Source organism: Cebus imitator, unplaced genomic scaffold, assembly GCF_001604975.1.
Source record: "Cebus imitator isolate Cc_AM_T3 unplaced genomic scaffold, Cebus_imitator-1.0 Scaffold477, whole genome shotgun sequence".
NCBI lineage: Eukaryota > Metazoa > Chordata > Mammalia > Primates > Cebidae > Cebus > Cebus imitator.
This window is the reverse complement of record NW_016107792.1, coordinates 559,935-566,319: the sequence shown is the minus strand read 5'-3', so window position 1 is coordinate 566,319 and position 6,385 is coordinate 559,935.

Below are 6,385 nucleotides of genomic sequence, written 5' to 3'. Positions count from 1 at the left end.
AAAAAAAAAAAAAAAAAAAAGCCTCGTAGGCAATGCTACTGGAATAGGAGTTTATCCTTAGGAAATGGTATGTTGTTGAGTGATTTTACATGAGGGAGTCATAGGGTTAGAGTTGTTTTAGGAAGATCATATGTCAGTGGTTCGCAGGATGCAAGAAGTTGCTGAGGATGATGGCCAGAGGGTAGCTTAGGAGACTGCTAGCTTAGTCCATGTACAAAATGAGGACGGACTAGGTGAGGGCCATAGGGAAACACGGGAAGGGAGGAAGAGACAAAGTATTTAGAAGATAGAATTGAGTGGGTTTGGTACCTCATTAGATATCGTCAATGAGGAAGGAAAAGTAGAGGAAGTTACTAGGAAATACACACAGTAGTAGAAACCTTTAAAATGGTTATGAAGGTTCCCAATGAACAGGCTGATTCCTTCATCTATTTAGCAAATAACTAACAAATACTTATCATATTCCAGAAATTCTGGGCACTTAGAGAGTGAATAAACAGTGATCCCTAAGCTTCTAGAACTTCGAGAAAGACAGTATATGATAACGGTGATAGGTAAGAATATTATACAGAATGTTAGAAAAAATGATGTAGAGTAAGATAAAGTTAACTAGGATAAGAGGAATTGGGAGATCTGGGTTGGGGTAAGGTGCAGACTGCGCTGTTTTACAAGACAGTCGGGTAAAAATGATTTGAAGGAGGGAGGGAGACCACAAGGACTTGTCTGAGTGAAGAGCATTCCACACAGAGGGAGCCGGCACTGCACGGGTTTAAGACTGAGATGTGTTTACCAGGTGGTCAGTGTGGCTTGAGCAGAGTGAGTGAGAAGAATGAGAAGAGTGATGGTAGATTAAGTCAGAGAATTCATAGTAGGGTTGCTGTTCACATCAGGGCTCCATATAGGCTAAGGACTTTGACTTTGAGTCAAATGTGATGTAATTGGGCATTTTAAGTAGAGAGTGATGATAGGCTCTGCCTTATGTTTTAAATGCATCTCTCTGGCTGCTTTGTTGAGAACATAAACTGCAATGGGGCAAATGCTGAAGCAGAAAGACAGGATAGAAGGCTATTTCAGAGTTCCAGAAGGAAGATGGATGGTGATAGCTTGAATCCACTTGCTGACTGCAGTAAGGGAGAGAAGTGATAGAATTCTGCATATGTTTTGAAGGTAGGGCCAGGAGGATTTGTTGCTGGATTGGTAGAGTTTAAAAGAAAGGGAAGAGTCAAGCATGAGACCAAACTTTTCAGCCTTAGCACCGAGAGGGATGGAGTTAACTTGTACTGAAAAGGAGCAGATTTCTCTTTTTGTTTTCTTTTTGGTTTAGGTGGGGGTGGGGGTGCAGAGACAGGGAAGCTTAGTTTTGATATGTTAAATTTGCATGTCCAGTGCATATGGAAGTGTCCATGTGGTGAAGGTAGTTGGCTTGTTTGAGTTTGAATTCAGGAAGGGAGTCTGTTTTCAAGTTACAAATGAGAAAATTATCAATACATAGATGTTACTTAAAGCCATGAGACTGGATGAGACCCCTAAAGAATATATTATGGACTGAGAAAAGAAGAGAGCTCAGGCATGAGTCCTGGGGCACTCTAATGTTAAGAGCTTGAAGAGAGAAGTGGAAAACAGAAAAAGGATTGAGAAGGTGTGACCAGTGAGGTAGAAAGAAAACTGGAGTGAGGTCCTGGAAGCTGAGTGGAGGAAGCAGGAAAGGCATGTGTCAAATGCTCCTGATCAGTCACTGATACTTAAGGACTAAAGCAGAAGTTCCCAGTTTTTCTTGGTTTCTGTCGCCCTGACTGGCTCGGTAGTGTTTTTTACCGGTCTCCTAGGCCGTAAGAAATACATAACAATTTTGTTTATTAAGTGGCCTTGCCCCAAACATTTCATAAGTGTTTTTGTCCTACCAACTTAGTAGCCATTTGGAAACCTAAAACATGCAGATTTAAAGGAAAAAAAATGAATACTTAATTTCATTCTAAAATAACTTATTACTTTCCAATGAGATGTGTGTACCTGTTGGATATGAACAACTTCTAACCTTGGAACCTCTTTGGGAATTGCCAAGTTCGTTTCCTGTTCCACACTGGCTTTTGTACAGACCTTAACTTTTTATTACACACAGCAAACACCAGAAGCTCAGATCTGCAACAGTATGATACCATTGAAAGGAGTGCCGTGCAATCTAACACTAATTGTGAGCTAACTCAAGTTGGTAGTTTGTGCAGAATTTGACAGATATGTTTTCTTTGAAATTTTAAAATATCCCGAGTGTCCAGTGAGTTTGCTGGCTGTTTAGGGAGACTTGGAACCTAGAAGGAGAACTGAGATGCTGAGAATCGACCACTGGGTTTTGCAGCCTGATTCATAGATAGGTAGACCATATATTTTACCCTCCAAATAGGGATAACACATGTGAAAAGGAAGGGGGGAACTAGCATTAGCAAGTGTGACTTCTGGAATAACTCAGATTGTTGGGAAAACTGGGAACTGTTGGCTACCTTGTAACTTAGGTGGAAAGGTGGGGACGAGAACCTGACTTAAGTGGCTTTAAGAATGAATGAGAAAAGAGATGTTGAAGGCAGTGAGTATGGAAGCAAACTGAGAGTTGAGAACACAGCCTGGTATTTATGGAGCTGATGGAGGAAGAGAGAGGAAAATGATAGGAGAGAAGGAAGAGGCAAACAAAGGAGAGAAAAATGGAAAGGCAGCCATGTTTAATGGCATCAAATGCAAAAGGTAAACAAGATAAAACAATTGAAATGTATGCAGAGTATTTGCAAGAAAGACAAGAACAGTCGTTGTGGACCCACGGGGATTATTAAGCTAACATTAGTTGGCTGAGGCATGTAGAAAAGAAATAGAGGCAGCTCATTCTTTGTGAAAGAGATGAGGGGGCAAATGCTGGAAAAGGTTGCATGTAAGCAGGCTGAATTATTTGAAAACGTCTCTCAGACTTGAGAATCACGAGAATCACCTCACATTTTTTTCTTAAGCATTTGGTGTAATGTGATTGCTCATCTTTGTAACTGCTTTGTAACTTTTGTAAGCACTTATGATCACTAAATTTATTCTCATGGGAAGAAAACCTCAAAAACATTTCAAGGCCCATCTAAACTCTTATCTCTTCCTCAGTGCTTTCAGAAATCTACTGAGATCTATGCTTTCCTTCATTTCTCTTTGCGAATTTATCATTTTGTTTTTGCATTTAGTCTTTTCTTGCTCTCTTATTTTCAAATTGTAAGCTTGGTCTTCCCAGTAGCAGTAAACATTCTGAACTGTGACCCTCCTGGCCCACAGCAGGAATGCTCTAACCGGACCCTTGCATGGGCTGCTTATAAAGCTCCCCTTCTTCTTTGCTTCAGATCTGTGTTCAAATGTACCCTTCATAGAGAGGCCTCTCCTGGGCACACCTATTTAAATTGCAACCTTTCTGATACACTTTCGATGTCCCCTCCAAATCTCATGTTGACATGTAATCACCAGTGTTGAAGGTGGGGCCTGGTGGGAGGTGTTTGGATTATGCGGCATAACCCTCATAAATGGCTTAGTGCCATCCCCTTGGCGATGAGAGTTCTCTGGAGGTCTAGTTATTTGATAGTGTCATTTCCCCCTTCTTTCTCTCTTGTTTCCACTCTTGCCATATAATGTACCTGCTTCTGCTTTACCTTCTGCCACTAGTAAAAGTTCCCTGAGGCCTCCCCAGAAGCTGAGCAATGCCAGCATCTTGCTTACGTGGCCTATAGGAACATAAGCCAATAATCAAGCCTCTTTTCTTGATAAATTACCCAGTGTCAAGTATTCCTTTATGGAAATGCAAGAAGATCCTGACACACCTTCCTTCTCTCACCCCAATACCTATATCACAATCACTATTACCTTGCTCCATTTTTTCCTATTGCATCTTTAAATTCTGACATACAATTGCTTATATATTTAATGTTAATTTTCTGTGTTCCACAAAATAGAACATCACCTCCACCATGGCAGAGATTTAGGAGAAAGACGGATGGTCTGTTTTGTTCACTAATGATTGCTAACAGCCCAGCATATAAAATAGGCTCGGTAAGTTACTTGTCGAGTGAATAAATTTGATTTTTATGAATCTCCTTCAGCAAGTCTCTTCTGTGACCTCAATATGTTCTTGTTTAATTTCAAAGAACTGATTTGAATTGGTTCAAAAGTCTTAAAAGTTCTACAAATTCCCAAAGCCATGACGATTGCTTCTTTTATCTCTTAGTGGGCTGAAGCACACATTTATATCTCGATTGGCTAGTCAAGAGCTTTTCTATCTTTTATTTTTCTAAGCTTTGAATAAAATGCTTTTTTAAAATTACATGGGCTCCTTTCATGTTCCACATTTTTATTTAGAAATTCTTTAATTGACTTTTATCTATTTGTCTCTTTTGTGTCCCCTCATACATTTAATACAGCTTGCTGCCTCACAAAGCTGTTTGATGACACTGACTTAGAAAATAGAAAACAGATTTTTATTTTCTCCAAAGAAATAAAAAACTTTCCTCTATACTCCAAGGGATATACAGAAAGAATAGAAATAGGAATTTGAGTTATGGCTAAGAGTCAGCATGTACTTTCCTTTCTCTGGAAAAAGAAAAGAAAAAAGCTGGAGAAGTAAAGCTCAGAAGCACCATTGGGTATGGCTGAGTTAAGTAGAGCTGCATGAAAAATAAAGACTGTCAAGAAAATGAATTTTGCTCTTTCACGTAGAAAAAAAAGCCCACTTGTCTTTATTTTTTAAATGTCCTGAGTTGAGGTAAACAACATCTATTTTTGCTATTAAAAATTATATTTCTGTCTGATACTTCTTCCAGTTGATAGAAGTCAGGAGAATACTCCTAGAGAAATTAACACTAAAATGCAAAAGCACTGTAATGGCTTCTCTTTGATATTGTGAATTGGCTTTAACCTGATTTGTTCTCTCAGTTTCTTAGAGAGAATGAATTTTGTTTATAGTTTATTAGCATGTTAAATATTTTTTGTAGTTTTGGTTTTGTGTACACATGCAATATTTTGGTTATTTTAAAAATGAAGTAACTGGGCCTGGCGCGGTGGCTCAAGCCTGTAATCTCAGCACTTTGGGAGGCCGAGGCGGGTGGATCACCAGGTCAAGAGATCGAGACCATCCTGGTCAACATGGTGAAACCCCGTCTCTACTAAAAATACAAAAAATTAGCTGGGCATGGTGGCGCGTGCCTGTAATCCCAGCTACTCAGGAGGCTGAGGCAGGAGAATTGCCTGAACCCAGGAGGCGGAGGTTGCGGTGAGCCGAGATCGCGCCATTGCACTCCAGCCTGGGTAACAAGAGCAAAACTCCGTCTCAAAAAAAAAAAAAAAAAAAAGTAGTAACTGATATGTGTTTGCTGTCACTGGTGTAAGCCTATTTCACATTGCTTTCAGGCTTGTTTAGTTAATAGAGTGTGTTAGCCAGTGTTTTCTGTATATACTTCAGAGGCTTTAGAGTTTTGCAGTTCAGCCCATAGCCTTTTTAAATTACTAGGATAGAGTGGTTTTAGGTTTACAGTGAAATTAAGCAAAAAGTATGGAGTTATCGCACACTGCAATTTTTCCCTGTTCCCCTACTCCAAACATAAAACAACACACAGCCTGCCTTACCATTGAGATGCCCTACCATGAACAACTATAAGCCAACAAATTGGAAAATCTAGAAGAAATGGATAAATTCCTGGATACATACAAGCTACCAAAATTGAGTCATGAAGAAACAGAAAATCTGAACAGATTAATATCAAGTAACAAAATTGAATCAGCAATAAAATATCTCCCATCAAAGAAAACCCCAGGATGTGAAGCCTTCACTGCTGAATTCTATCAGACATCTAAAGAAGAACAATCTGAACAGATGAATATCAAATGAGTAATAAAATGCCTCCCTTCAAAGAAAAGCCCAGGACCTGATGCCTTCACTGCCAAATTCTCTCAAACATTTAAAGAGTTAATACCAATACTCTGTAAATGATTCCAAAAATTGAAGAGGAGGGAATACTTGTAAACTCATTCTATGAGGACAGTATTACTTTAATATGAAATCAGACAAGGACACAATCAAAGAAGAAAACGACAGGCCAATATCCCTGATGCAATTAGATGCAAAAATATCTACAAAATATTAGCAAGCCAAATTCAACAACACATTAAAAATACCATTAACCATGATCGCGTAGGATTCATCCCAAGTATGCAAGAATGATTCAAGAATAACTGGGCCAGACGCAGTAGCTCACCCTGTAATCCCAGCACTTTGGGAGGCTGAGGTGGGTGGGTCACCTGAGGTTGAGAGTTAGAGACCAGCATGACCTACATGGAGAAACCCCATCTCTACTAAAAATACAAAATTAGCCAGGCGTGGTAG